This window comes from Danio rerio, chromosome 4 (genome assembly GCF_049306965.1).
Source record: "Danio rerio strain Tuebingen ecotype United States chromosome 4, GRCz12tu, whole genome shotgun sequence".
NCBI classification, from domain to species: Eukaryota; Metazoa; Chordata; class Actinopteri; order Cypriniformes; family Danionidae; genus Danio; species Danio rerio.
Genome location: NC_133179.1, coordinates 48,239,096 through 48,253,799, shown reverse-complemented (window position 1 = coordinate 48,253,799; position 14,704 = coordinate 48,239,096). Strand labels below are relative to the sequence as shown.

The 14,704-nt window shown below is 45.1% G+C and overlaps 4 non-coding genes across 4 annotated transcripts; all 4 read right to left on the bottom strand.

Moving 5' to 3' along the window:
• Nucleotides 1–7,947: 7,947 nt before the first annotated feature.
• On the bottom strand, nt 7,948–8,020 carry trnav-cac (transfer RNA valine (anticodon CAC)). Its single transcript has one exon. It is a non-coding gene; the product is annotated as a tRNA-Val (tRNA).
• Nucleotides 8,021–8,124: 104 nt separating this feature from the next.
• Nucleotides 8,125–8,197, bottom strand: trnav-aac (transfer RNA valine (anticodon AAC)). The gene has a single exon. It is a non-coding gene; the product is annotated as a tRNA-Val (tRNA).
• Nucleotides 8,198–10,357: 2,160 nt separating this feature from the next.
• On the bottom strand, nt 10,358–10,430 carry trnav-cac (transfer RNA valine (anticodon CAC)). The gene has a single exon. It is a non-coding gene; the product is annotated as a tRNA-Val (tRNA).
• An 83-nt stretch (nt 10,431–10,513) lies between these two features.
• On the bottom strand, nt 10,514–10,586 carry trnaa-agc (transfer RNA alanine (anticodon AGC)). Its single transcript has one exon. It is a non-coding gene; the product is annotated as a tRNA-Ala (tRNA).
• Nucleotides 10,587–14,704: the final 4,118 nt, after the last annotated feature.

Here is a 14,704-nt window from a genome sequence, read left to right as displayed (position 1 = left end):
AACTGGCTGCTGCAATATTCTACTAGGCAACCTAGGATGCTTATTGTTCCAGAGAAATTAATTGACTAAATTACCAAACTGTTTTAAATATTGTAAAGAAATATTTGCAGGGATATACTGAAGTAGAGAAGTAACTTTAGGAAGGCAATTCATTTTGATTATGATAGTTTGTTATTTTGAGTACCTCAGAGCAGTGGTTCTCAATTCTGGTAATTGTGCAAAATGAATTGACAACCGTCCCAAATTAATTTTTATCTCTTTTTAATATATCTTAGAATCACACCTAAGAAACCACAAAAGCAAAGATTTGACTTATCTTTAACTGCTTAAGATCAATTTGCACCACAGCACCAAGAGACAACATTTGTTTGAGTTTTCTTCGCCGACTGGCCTCGACAAAACACGCCGTTCCTGATGGATTGCTGACTCAGCTTCAGTGAAGTCCTTGGGATTCACTCGCTTGTGAGTAGAGGTTGTCTGGGTTACCGGGGTGACAGACTTTGCCGAGAGTTGGTTTGCAGAAGTTTTTTTTTTTTTTTTGCAGTTTCGGCGGTTCCTAAAGTTTAAGAGGTTGCATGGAAAGTTTTTTGCGACCGTTTGAGTGGCTGTGCAGTGTCTGAAAGCAAGGCGAGAGGGGGCAGAGAGTAGCAGCGAGCATGAGTGAGCTAATGCAAAAAGCAAAGTTTTACTGTTGCAGTTTTTAAAGAGCCCATATTATACATGAAATAGGGTCATATCTTGGTTGTAAGGGTCTCCAACAACAGTCTAATATGCATGCAAAATCAAAAAACACTTTCATGGTCTTATAATCTGCATTTATTTTTACCTAATTATCCCAGCGACTCCTGTATGAATCGTCCAGTGATTCATTTGTTCCCAAACCCCTCCTTAGCGCGAAGCTAATCTGCGCTGATTGGACCGATGACAGTCTGTCACGATTGGTCGACTGCCTTCAGTCAGAGAATGAAATGCCCAATAGCTAATCAGCAATATAAAAGTAATCACAGTTCATACGCGCTCCATAGTGTAGGCGTGGATTTTAGCTGGATTTTACCCGACCGCTCCCGCTTATATTTAGAATTTCTTGTCCCGGTGCCCGAACCGCCCCGTTTTCTGCCCGCCGCGCCCGATCCCGCTAAAGAGCGGGGGAGAACATAACCGAAAATCACCCAGCTAAACAGTCCAGAGACAGCCAGACAGAGCTCTCTCTCTCTCTCTCTCTCTCTCATACGCGCGCACTAACACATACACACAAGCGCCAAGCAGACACACAGGCAGGCAAAGCTCTGTCTCATTCGCATAGTAATATCCACGATATTGCTAGACAGCCCGCCCCCGTCCCAAATTAAACCTGTTACCGACCGCTCCCGCAATTGATTCGGAAATTTATTCCCGCGCCACAGAAATCTGGGACCTCTACCACGGAGCTCCGTAAACAAACAGCACGCGTCGCGTTTTTAACGTGACTTTGCACGCGATAAGAGAATATAGCCAGTTAACCTGATACAGTACACGCGGTTACAAGTAACAAATCACAACTAAATACATTTGCAAGCTAGAGTCAACGAGGCAACTTTAATCGCACGTACTTACATTTGAGAAATGGAGGAAGAAACTCATCCTGACGTCCATTAGTAAGTTATTCTTTACTGATCCTTACTTTAACAAACGCAGATGAAGTATTCTTTGTAGCCTGTAGTTTCCAGAAGTTTCCAACTGCTTGGTTATAATGCTGAGGTTTCATCTCTGGGTAGAGAATCGATAATGTCCATCTGCAGTGTGACTTCAATCGACCGGCATGTTTGTGTGCGTGTGTTTGTGGGTGTGTATGTGTGTGTGTCTGGGTTTCTGCGTCAGAGGGCGGGGCCTCAGGTTTGAAATCTCCCGGGTTTGCGCGTGCACGTGAATAACTTGGTTTCGTTCGTACGTCATGGCGAAACACCTAATGAATCGGTATCAAGGCGACTCGTTTGAAGCACTATGAGTCGACTCTTTTATAGATGAATCAACTGTTTTAAACACTGTATTCTTACAGATTTAAGCCTTAGCTGGATACTTCACTTCACTTAGAGCTGTGTTACACACTACATGGAGGGGAATTTTCAAAAACCCATAATATGGGCTCTTTAAGTAATCTGGTTTGCTCCATCCCAATGGCACTGTCTTCCAATGAGCAGTTGCCATGGAGGGCAGGCCCACGCCCCATACCATTATGCTCAGTGTAAGTCATTAACAGACTGCTTGGTAATTTCATGTAGTAAAATATCTTGTAAGTTTGTCTCTATTGTACACCAAATGTTACAAGAAGACATTCCTCTAGCATGAAACAGTCAATGAAAAGGTTTTGGAGGGTGAGTGGGTGCAGAGCCAGTGATTTGAACTTGATATGAGCCTCGAGTGGTAACCAATGCAGAGAGATAAAGAGAGGAGTTACATGGGCTCTCATTGAAGACCAAATGAGCTGCAGCGTTCTGGAGCATCTGTAGAGGATTAAGGGTGCAGGATGGGAATCCAGCTAGAAGAGAACTGTCGGGGTCCAGCCTTGAAATGACAAGAGTTTGCACTAAAATTTGTGCTGCATTATCTGTTAAGAGAATTCTGATTTTTCTGATGTTGAAAAGTGCAGCTCTGCATGATGGAGCTGTGTTAGCAATGTTCTCTTTGAAGGAAAACTGATCATCCAGTATCACCCTAAGATTTCTTACGGAACTACATGGGGTTATGGTGGATGATCCCAGCTCGATTGAGGAATTGTATTAATTGTGTGGAGTTGAAGGGAAGGTGATGTATGCAGATGAGTAAGCAGTTCACTAGCTGGCCTCCGTTACATCTGCTTAAAAGTGTTTGGGAATGTGCCAGTGTGGAGTGAAGGAAGAGGTTGTCTTTTTCTTCAGAGGGTATTGTTTGATGGAGATTTAGGTTGGATTTGGTTGGAAGTAGACTGCTGATTTAAATGTTTTTGTGTGTGTGTGTGTGTGTGTGTGTGTGTGTGTGTGTAAAGAAGGAGGCCAGCTGATAGGGAGTTGGTGGAGGTGGACAGAGCAGGGTATAAAATGTCCTGAATAGTTTGCGGATGTCTGAAGTGATGTTAATTTTGTAATGGTAGTATGGGTGTGGAGAGGTAAGCGTGATCGAACACCCAATCAGGGGGGAGAGCATGCTAGGAGCCCGGCGGCTAATCAGCGGGTCAATCAGAAATGATAAATAACACCTGTCTTTCTAGTGATTGGGCCGGAGAGACTCCCTTCTTAAGGAGAACGGGAGGAGCAGTCGGGAGAGGAGAGAGCACACACACACACATATACAGACACAGTTTGCAAGTGGTGTGCAAAGTAGCAAAATAAAATATATTGCTTACCTGATATCGCCGACCCTGTCTTCTTCTTCCCACACAACAACGAACTATACTACAGTGGTGCCGAAATCCGGGGAAGGAGAAGAGCCTCACTGCCAGAATGACCACTCCGTCAAGAATGCCATTTGCGGAAGCTATCCAGGCCCTCTCGGTCCTCCACCAACAACAACATGAGACGCTGGTGGAACTAAAGAACATCCAGGAACAACATTTCCAAGTCCTCATGGAGGCCCAGCGGGAAGACCGCGAGCAAATCCGGAGTCTGCTGTCCCAGGGGATCCGGCCCGCTCCGACATCTGCCGCCCACCCTCCCATCGCCTTACAGAAAATGGTGCCGGAGGATGACCCGGAAGTGTTTCTCGACCTTTTCGAGAAGATGGCGAAGGCGTGTGGCTGGCCGCGGGCCGAGTGGCCGGTAAGAGTCATCCCGCTGCTTTCGGGCGAAGGCCAGATCGCAGCACAACAGCTACCGACCCAGAATCTCCTGGAATATGCTCATCTAAAGCGAGCTATTCTCCAGCGGGCCGGCCGCAACCCGGAGGAGCAACGTCAGCTCTTCCGATCGCTGGTTTTGGCTGAAGGCGGCCGGCCCTTTGCGTTCGCCCAGCAGCTCCGTGACGCCTGCTGCAGATGGCTGGTACAGGATGGCCGAACCACAGCCCAACTGGTGGATGCCGTGGTGCTGGAACAATTCATCACCCGCCTCCCCTCCCGAACATCGGAGCGGGTCCAGTGCCACCGGCCTGACAATCTGGAGACGGCCATCCGACTGGCGGAGGATCACCTGGTGGCGAGGTCCAGGGTCGGCGAAATAACCTCTCTCTCTTCTCCCCCTCTCTCTCTCTCTTCCTGTTCCCAGGCCCAGACTGCGGGGACCGCCCACACCTGCACCCAGACGGCGGTGCGCAATGGCGGATCTGCCAAACGTCCCAAGAGGGGCGGGGCCCCATTCGGGCAGAGGGGTGGAGCAACGACCCCTGGCGGTTACCCAGACACTGCCAGGATTCTCTCCGGTTCAATCGGTTGCTCCTGCTGGCCCCGGGGGTATAGTGGGAAGGTCCGGGCCGATGCATTCGCGTCGCGGGCACGAGGATAGCGCACCAAAAATCTGCTCCGTGAAGGAGGCGAGTGCGCTGATTCGCGTCCCCGCCACGCCAATCGTCGCCCCCGGTCGCAACGGGCTATACCGGGTACCAGTGAGTATAAAAGGGGGTACATATCAAGCTTTGGTGGATTCGGGGTGTAACCAGACTTCCATCCACCAAAGCCTGCTTCAAGACCCGGCATTGGATATGAGCTGCACGGTAAGGGTAAGGTGTGTGCACGGTGACGTAATTCACTACCCGCTAACGGCAATAGACATTCAATTTCGGGGGAAAAAACATAGAGTAGAGGTAGCAGTTAACCCGCACCTCAAACACCCGCTAATTCTGGGAACTAATTGGCCTGGATTTAATAGATTATTGGGAGTCTTATGTGCAGGTGCTTCTTGGAAGAAGAAATCGCCGGATAGGGGACGTGTCGCTCAGCTGGGGGAATCCCAGGCGGTGACGTCACGCGCTGACTCAGGGGAAGGGCTGGGAATTTCCCGGTGTAAAGACTTTCCCCTGGAGCAGTCGCGTGATGACACGCTAAAACATGCACTCGAAAGAGTGCAGGTTATTGATGGGAAAATCCTCCAGCCTGATAGACCCCTCTCCTATCCGTATTTTGCGGTGATTAATGATAGGGTGTATCGAGTGACCCAAGACGCTCAGACAAAAGAAGATACAACCCAGCTATTAGTACCTAAGAGCCGCCGGGAAATGCTTTTTCAGGCGGCTCATTCTAATCCTATGGCCGGACAGTTAGGTCAGGCGGCCACACTAAATCGCCTCATGACCCGATTCTTTTGGCCGGGCATTCACGGTGACGTCAGCAGATGGTGCGCAGCGTGCAGTGAATGTCAGCTGGTAAATCCACCGGCCACCCCAAAAGCGCCGTTGCGCCCTTTACCAATTATGGAGATCCCCTTCGAGAGATTTGGTATGGATCTCATCGGGCCATTAGAGCGATCTGCACGCGGGCATCGGTTTGCATTAATTCTGGTGGATTATGCAACCCGCTACCCGGAAGCAGTCACGCTCCGTAACATCTCAGCAAAGAGCGTTGCGGAGGCGCTGTTTCGCCTCATCTCTCGTGTGGGAATCCCCAAGGAGATTCTCACTGATCAAGGCACCGCGTTCATGTCACGCACGATGCGCGAGCTTTACGGATTATTGGGCATTAAATCTATTCGCACGAGCGTCTATCACCCACAAACAGACGGGCTGGTGGAAAGATTTAATCGCACGCTTAAATCAAAGATCCGTAAATTCAATCACGAGGACGCGAAAAATTGGGATAAGTGGTTGGAGCCTTTATTATTTGCTGTGCGGGAGGTTCCCCAAGCCTCCACGGGGTTTTCCCCCTTCGAGCTTCTCTACGGCAGACAGCCCAGAGGGGTTTTGGATGTTGTAAGAGAGGCTTGGGAGGATGAGCCTTCTAAAAGTAAAAATTCAATATATCCTGGACCTTAGAGCAAAACTCCACACACTGGGGCGGCTCTCTACAGAGAATTTGCTTAAGGCTCAGGATGACCAACGCCGGCGATATGATAAGGGCACTAAACTCCGTAAATTTCCACAGGGAGATAAAGTACTTGTACTGCTACCCACTTCCAGCTCTAAATTACTCGCCAAGTGGCAAGGGCCGTTTGTGGTCACACGACGAGTCAGTGATCTCGATTACGAGGTGGTTCGTTCGGACAGGGCTGACTCGCGTCAGATTTATCACATTAATCTGCTTAAGCAGCGGAGGGAGCCGGTGGACGTGGCGCTGGCTACGCTTGTTACTAGCGAGGATGACCTGGGGCCGGAGAGCTCCGGCCGTGAACTCTGGTCACCGGGGGCGATCATCTCTCAGCGAGCCAGCCCTCAACATCCGGCACCTCCAACGTGAATACTCTGACGTGTTTTCGCCCCTGCCCGGTCGTACTAACATGATTCAGCAACATATCAAGACCGAACCGGGCGTGGTTGTTAGGACCCGGCCGTATCGCCTACCTGAACACAAGAAAAAAGTGATTCAGGAAGAATTGAATGATATGTTGAAAATGGGAGTAGTAGAAGAATCCCACAGCGACTGGGCCAGCCCGATTGTCTTGGTACCTAAGACGGACGGCTCGGTCCAGTTCTGTGTGGATTATCGCAAGGTGAATGCTGTGTCGAAATTCGACGCTTATCCAATGCCGCGTATTGACGAGTTGCTCGACCGGTTAGGTGCTGCTCGATATTACTCGACATTGGATTTAACGAAGGGCTATTGGCAGATCCCCTTATCTCCAATATCCCGCAAAAAAACAGCCTTCACTACGCCGTTTGGATTGCACCAATTTGTGACACTTTCGTTCGGGCTGTTTGGGGCACCGGCGACATTTCAGTGCCTGATGGACAAAATACTCGGCCCTCACACAGCATATGCCGCTGCTTATCTAGATGATATCATCATTTACAGTAATAACTGGCAGCGGCATATGCAACATTTGAGGGCGGTATTGTCGGCGCTGAGACGGGCCGGGCTCACGGCCAACCCACGGAAGTGCGCAATTGGGCGAGTGGAGGTAAGGTATCTGGGCTTCCACTTAAGTCACGGGCAGGTGAAGCCCCAAATTGATAAGAATGCAGCTATTGCAACCTGGGGGGGGGGCTGCAGGCTGGACGGCTCCCCGGCCTAAGGCGGGCGGTGGGGGTATGTGGAGGGGTAAGCGTGATCGAACACCCAATAAGGGGGGAGAGCATGCTAGGAGCCCGGCGGCTAATCAGCGGGTCAATCAGAAATGATAAATAACACCTGTCTTTCTAGTGATTGGGCCGGAGAGACTCCCTTTTTAAGGAGAACGGGAGGATCAGTCGGGAGAGGAGAGAGCACACACACACACACACAGACAGACACAGTTTGCAAGTGGTGTGCAAAAGCAAAATAAAATTTATTGCTTACCTGATATCGCCAACCCTGTCTTCTTCTTCCCACACAACAACTAACAATACTACAATATCCCTCTCTCTAAAGAAAACGAAACTCCTACTCCAGCACTAAATTCTCTGAGCACAAACAAATTACTTGGAATAAATAGCCCTTTTTCGTATGCATTGCCTCGTCTTGTTGAATACCTCCACTATTGTATGTCGCTTTGGACAAAAGTGTCCGCTAATTGTATGCTTCCGCCCAGTTTCGAACAGGAGACCTTTAGCGTGTAATGCAAACATGATAAACACTACACTACGGAAACCACTAGGCCAGTGCTGCTTCAAGTATTTATAGTCTTTTTTTATAGAGCTGTCTTGTACGGTCTGCACCGTGAAGGGCCAGCAAACGCACTGGCCACCTGCTCATGCACAACACAAAGCTAAAAGAAATCAGATTCTACGCAAGTTTGCGACACCGCGAGGGGCGGTAAACACTGAGCTGAATTCAAACTTCTAGCCTCACACCGCTCTGCAGAAAGAATGTTTTCAGTGAACGTCAGTACTCAACAGAAGCCTGATTTGACAATTGTCATAAAAGCCAGAGGTTGTTTCCGCCCAGTTTCGAACTGGGGACCTTTCGCGTGTGAGGCGAACGTGATAACCACTACACTACGGAAACCTTCAGGCAAATCAAGCTGATAACCCTTTTTGATTGGGTGCCTGTCGACGATCATTGCTGGTGCGGCAGTGGATGCTATTATTTTCTCGCCAAAAGAAGAGCACTGTTTCTGCTCGGTTTCAAACCGAGGACCTTTCGCGTGTTAGGCGAACGTGATGACCACTACACTACAGAAACCCCACAAGTGCTTTCAGCAGCGAAGTTAGGCCTGCAAGGATAAAACAAGGCGTACGCGTTGGTCAATCGAGCGGACAAAGCCAACTCAGCGTGACAAGCTCCCTGCAGGTATTAGGGCCAATTTACAATCCGGGCCCGACACAGCTGTACAGGTCCTTGCGAAATGTCCCCTTTCGTCACATTTGAAGCACCTGAATTCTGGGCGTTCCTTCATCACATTTTCGACAGGTTTTTACCTGATTGGTGTGCATGACTCTAAAGTGCTGTGGCGCTTCCGCCGTCTCGATTTTGGTACTGTATGGTAAGGAGACCATCTCTTCCGGAAATCTGTTTTTTACAAACCTTGTTCCATCTTCTATGTTTGTGCCAGGATACAATCTTCTTTTAATTTTAGATATGGGGAAAACTCCCCATCTCTCTAGCTTGCTTAAAATTTCTTCATTTGCTAGGTAAACAGGGAGATGCTTGAACGAAACAACATAGTCTCTGTTTTGTAACCTCCGTACTTCAGATTTCACTCCTTTAATTGTCAATCCATTGTCTATTAAAATTTCGGTGTCATCTTCAGTCTCCATTGTTACTTCATACTCCCTTTGTTTGTTTGGGTCTCACCGCCAGCATTCTTCCTTCTCGAATCAGCTCCGTGACTGCTTTGGTTATATCAAATCTTCTTGCATCTTTTACATTTTCTACTTCTACAGTTACTGTTGCTTCCTTTGTGCATACTCTTCTTTGTACCTCTTGCTTATCCTTACCTTTCTCACCTCTTTGTTGGCCGGGCTCTTCATTTTATTTATCTCTTTGTCTGTTGTCAAGTCCATTTTCTTTATCTCTTCGTCTATTATCCAGCCCATTTTTTTTATCCTTTCTTGCAAGTCCCTTCATTTCCATGTCGTTGCCGGGGAATCTGTCCATGATTAAAAATAAAACACTACATAACCACCCTTCAGTCAGCAAAATGCTGCTGTTAGGTGGTTTTTAAAGACAAAAATAAAAACAAACAAAAACACTCAAGGTCAATAAACAAAAAGGTAGACAAACAAAATGGGGAGAGCCTTTCTCTCCTTACTGCTGCCAACTCACTTCCTGTTTGCTCTATAGCCCCCTCAGGGTGGTGTGGCCGTAAGCAATGACAGCTGTCAAGTGTTGGCTATTGAAACTAGGCACAGCCCCAGGAGGCGAGCACAGATTAGCTGCCTGCAGCGCCAATGAGCTGGACAGCCGGAGCTGGGCAAGCTGTGAAGCACCAGATTCCATGTCACGGTACTGCGGTGTGGCTCCCAGGAGACAGCTCCTGCCAAGTTTGCATGTCAGGATGGCCGAGCGGTCTAAGGTGCTGCGTTCAGGTCGCAATCTCCCCTGGGTTCGAATCCCACTTCTGAAAAACCGAGCCTGCGGCAGTGCGTTCAGGCTGAATTCTTTAACTCTCCGCCCCCATGTCCGAATGATACAGTAACACTGACCAAGTGCCGCATCACGCGGGCTTTAATGCAAGTGCACTGAAAGGGGATAAAAAGAATTGTCCTGGGAGGGTGTTGCTTTTTAAGGTTTGCAGGGCATTTTTTTCGTCAAATCCTCGTACAACGTCAAGTCATGACATTTGACAGATCCATGCCCTTGTATCCTGGATCATCCAGTGAGCAGAGAGCCAATTGAGAATGTGCGTAAAAGCAAATCTGAATGTTTCCGCCCAGTTTCTAACAGGAGACCCTCCGCTTGTAAAGCCATCGTGATAACCACAGGAGCCTCCGGTTAGGGTGAGAGCACTGTCTTGTGGTGCCAGCGCAGAGAGACGGAAAGTCACTTTCCACAATGTTTTCATTCAATGTTCTACGCTGATGGAATCACCTTCCCATTCCCACTCGGATTACGGATACACTGGTGTCCTTCAAACGACAGCTAACACCCATCTCTTCAGAGTACACCCGAACCCCGGTGAATATCCCTCTCTCTAAAGAAAACGAAACTCCTACTCCAGCACTAAATTCTCTGAGCACAAACAAATTACTTGGAATAAATAGCCCTTTTTCGTAAAGGGGAGGTAAACACTGAGTTGAATTCAAACTTCTAGCCTCACACCGCTCTGCAGAAAGAATGTTTTCAGTGAACATCAGTACTCAACAGAAGCCTGATTTGACAATTGTCATAAAAGGAAGAGGTTGTTTACGCCCAGTTTCGAACTGGGAACCTTTCGCGTGTGAGGCGAACGTGATAACCACTACACTACGGAAACCTTCAGGTAAACCAAGCAGATAACTATTTTTGATTGGGTGCCTGTTGACGATCATTGCTGGCACATGCACAAAACAAGAGCACTGTTTCTGCTTGGTTTCTAACCAAGGACCCTTCGCATGCTGGGCAAACATGATGACCACTACACTACAGAAACCCCACAAGCGCCTTTACCAGCGAAGTTAGGCCTGCAGGGATAAAACAAGGTGTCCGCGTTTGTCAATCAAGCGGACAAAGCCAACTCAGCATGACAAGCTCCCTGCAGGTATTAGGGCCAATTTTCAATCCGGGCCCAACACAGCTGTACCTGTCCTTGCGAAATGTCCCCTTTCGTCACATTTGAAGCACCTGAATTCTGAGCGTTCCTTCATCACATTTTCTGAGCTCATGCATAGTCGACAGGTTTTTACCTGATTGGTGTGCATGACTCTAAAGTGCTGTGGCCCTTCCGCTGTCTTGATCACGTTTTTGGATTTGTCAGGGAAACCAGAGCACCCAGAGGAAACCCACACGAACATGGGGAGAACATGCAAACTCCACACAGAAACACCAACTGACCTAGCTTAGGCTCGAACTAGTGACCTTCTTGCTGTGAGGCGAACATGCTACCCACTGCACCACCATGCAGGTACCATATACATTTTTTTTCTAAAATGTATATATATTTTAAGTCTCAGCTCTGCAATTTAAGTATTTTTGTGGCAAATATTTTTTCATTATCTTTCAAACAGTAGGCTGAAAAAAAAACTAATTTTAGAATAACAATTAAATTGCCGGCAATGTGGTGGCGCTGAGGGTAGAACGTTCGCCTCACAGTAAGAAAGTTGTTGGCTCGAGCCTCAGATAGGTCAGGTGGCATTTCTGTGTGGAGTTTGCATGTTCTCCCTGGGTTTGTGTGGGTGTCCTCCGGGTGCTCTGGTTTCCTCCACAAATCCAAAGACATGTGCTACAGGTAAATTGAGTAGGCTCAAATATATATGTGTGTGTTTGGATGTTTCCCAGTGATGCATTGCAGCTAGAAGGGAATCTGTTGTGTAAAACATGGATGGTGCTGGATAAGCTCTTGGGTTATTCCATTGTAGCAACTCCAGACTAATAAAGGGACTAAGCTGAAAAGAAAAATTAATGAATTTAGTCGGAATTTAAAGGCTTTTGCATCTGATTTCAACATATATATATATATATATACATACATATATATATATATATATATATATATATATATATATATATATATATATATACATATATATATATATATATATATATATATATATATATATATATATTTTTTTTTTTTTTTTTTTTTTTTTTGGCATTATAAGCTAAGCTTATTGTGCTGTATAGGTTTTTGCTTCTACATTTTACCAACAGTAAACCGGAGCATTATTGAACAAAGAAACATACAAAAGAACCCTTCCTTTTCATTGATACAACCTTTATGCAAAAATCTCCAAAAATGAGCTCTCTACACTTTTAAGCGAACTCTGTTCATTTTCCTGGTGTGAAGCTGATTCTGTTAAATTGCTTCCTGTTCGCAAAGTACAGCACTGCAATTGCAGCGAGCTGGGCCACTGCATTTTGAGAGACACCTTCTCTCTGGAACGCTCTGGTCATGGTTGCTCCACGTCTTGTCAGCTTTAAAAGCCTTTTGTAGCATGTATGACATCACAAACATTATTAGCTAAAAACTATTTAAAACAATTAATACCTTTATGACCAAATAATTACAATGCAACCACCTATCGTTAGCCTAATGAGCACATAAAATTATATAAATAAGTATCAAATGCACATTTGTTTGTGTGTGTGTGTGTGTGTGAGTGAAATACAGCATGTAGTAGTGTGTGTAAGAGAGAGAGCCAGTACATGTTTATGAGAAAGCATGTAGAAGTGTGTGTGTGAGAGGGAGGGCTTATCTTTGTGAGTGAGAGCATGTACATGTGTCTGTGAGATGTCTATGTGTTTGTGTTGGCAACATTGTATCATTTACAGTCATGCTAAAAAAGTATTTCTGAATTGAATTGAGATAGAATGTAGGTGTGTGTGAGAGAGCATGTACAAGAGTGAGTGTGTTAGTGAGAGTGTGTACAAGTGTGTGTGTGTGTGTGTGTGTGTGTGTGTGTGTGTGTGTGTGTGTGTGTGTGTGTGTGTGTGTGTGAGTGAGACTAGTTAGTTAGTGTTGTGCTGAAATTTCATATGTCCTGAAAACTTGTCAGACCAAACAGTTATTTACTTTTTGGTTTTATTTATTTAATAAATGTATATGGTATTTAAGCAAAGTTTTAGGGGAACTGGATATAATTATAAAGAATAATATTTTTTAAATAATATAATCATTTTTATTTTAAATTTTATTTTAAATAATAATAGGCCTACACACACACACACACACACACACACACACACACACACACACAGTCTAAAAATTGATCATTAAGCATGTAATATACACCCAGTCTAAAGCATTAAGTTTCCAGAAGCACTTAAACTGCTCAAGGCTGGGCTAATGCTAAGGTTTAATCTTTGGGTAGAGACTCAATAATATCCATCTGCACAGTATGACGTCACATTCGACCGGCGTGCGTGTGTGTGTGTGTGTGGCTGTTTTTTTGTGCTAGTGGGCGAGGCCGCAGGTTTCAAATCTCCCGGGTTTGCGCACACAACTACTTGTGTTTCGTAGATACGTCATCACAAAACACTTAATGACCCGTTATCAAGACGACTCATTTGAAGCACTATGAGTCGACTCTTTTATAGATGAATCAACAGTTTTAAACACTGTACACTTACAGATTTAAACATTAGCTGGATATTTCACTTCACTTTGAGCTGTGTTAAACACTACATGGAAGGGCATTTTCAACAATCCATAATATGGGCTCTTTAACAAAATAAATACACTATTTAAATAAAATAGAAATCAACAAGTGAAATAGAAGAAACTGTAGAACTATTATGGTTATAAACAATATAAATACACACACATGTGAGGGTCCATCTATTAGTCCCATGACGGAACTAACAGCAAGGGTGAAGGTCAAATGCATTTAAACCTTTTAGCACATGTGAAAAGAAATATTTTTGTTCGTTATAATTTATTTTAATTTGTTTCTAGCTCTGAATTTTAATCTGACTCCAATTTATAATAGTTTTAGATTTAGATTCATCTAATTCAAGCTGATTACCTTATAGGTCGTGATTAGGTCTAATTTAGATTTATTAACTTAATAAATCCTTATATTCCATTAATGTTTCATCGTTTACTCAAAGTCGCTTAGAGTCAGTATGCTGGCCAGTTCCGATTCTTAGCAGATATGCTAATTTCCTTTAAGTAATAATAGGCCGCCCCATGCTTGCACATACTTAAAGAAAGTTTGATTTAGCCCCTAGATTATATCATACCCCTGGATTATATCATCAGTGATTGTCAGAAATCAACAGGTCTCTAATGCTGTGCCCATGCTCCATCTATTGTGCCTAAATAGATGACTAATCCTGGTTGTAGGCTGCGAAAACATCAGCATAAACAATCTACTACATTTAAATGATTTCGGAAGATATTAGAGTTAAACAAGAATTTTACATTTATTTGTCAGGAAAAGATTTTCCATTGCAGTTCACATAATTAAACAAAATAAGCCAATCAAGATTGTACAACATCAATTACTCAAAGATACATTTAAGAGTTAAAGAGGATACCTGAACATGTAGAAATACATTGCAGCATATAAGTCCTGATGCAGAACTCAGAGACTCACAACCTGCAATGGGGTATCCTGTTTACAGGATCCCATGGACACTTCTGCACCGTTTGCCTAAATATTCAAATCATCATAAATTTAAGACAATAAAAGCTTCACTAAGACTCTTGCCTGGTCATGAGTTGATGCGAAGACCATTTTCCCTGGAGTGAAGCATCTGGCAAAGATCTTATCAAAGTCAAAACCCAAATTAACTGATATAAAGGAGATTGTAAAATATTACAGTAAAATTAAGACCACTTTAACAATCACACAGAGACATTTAAAATCACACCAAACATGAATAAAAAGCCCCAAGATGCACCAAATTAAAAATTTAAACATTCTGTGTGGAATGTGAGTGAGCTGCTCTGGTGGAGAAGGTAAAGTCCAGGGCAAAGATGGGGGCTCAGGATGCATGATCGAGACAACCTGAACAACTGGTTTTCTAGCTGATCTTCTTCTCACATTGGAAAGTGTATTGTTTTAGTGCCTGATCATTCTCATGCTCTTGTCTCGTGTGGAGTTCCAT